This window comes from Penaeus monodon, chromosome 23 (assembly GCF_015228065.2).
Source record: "Penaeus monodon isolate SGIC_2016 chromosome 23, NSTDA_Pmon_1, whole genome shotgun sequence".
In the NCBI taxonomy this organism is placed as follows: Eukaryota; Metazoa; Arthropoda; class Malacostraca; order Decapoda; family Penaeidae; genus Penaeus; species Penaeus monodon.
Genome location: NC_051408.1, coordinates 4,164,616 through 4,164,902, shown reverse-complemented (window position 1 = coordinate 4,164,902; position 287 = coordinate 4,164,616). Strand labels below are relative to the sequence as shown.

The 287-nt window shown below is 26.8% G+C and overlaps 1 protein-coding gene across 1 annotated transcript in view; it reads left to right on the top strand.

The window, feature by feature from the left end:
• Window positions 1-287, top strand: part of LOC119587730 (spindle assembly abnormal protein 6 homolog) — a gene marked incomplete in the record, with an annotated part of 11,293 nt that overhangs the window by 5,526 nt on the left and 5,480 nt on the right.

Here is a 287-nt window from a genome sequence, read left to right as displayed (position 1 = left end):
TAAATAAAAAAAAGGCCAGAATTATAGGTAACGTGTCCTGTGTTAAATGTACTGCTTACTTCTTCAAAGATGTTTTTTCCTTATTCTCTTATGATAAGGAACATCATGGTTAATATTTTTAAAAATTTCTTTCTTTTACTGGGTCAAAATTTTGCTTCATGTATTTCATAATTATTGATACATGCTGGAATAACATCATTTTATTCAGAATGAGTATCAGTAGTTATTTTTCTTTGCAGCAAACTAAGAAATTTAAATTGTTCTTGTAGAAATTAGCACCATAAAGT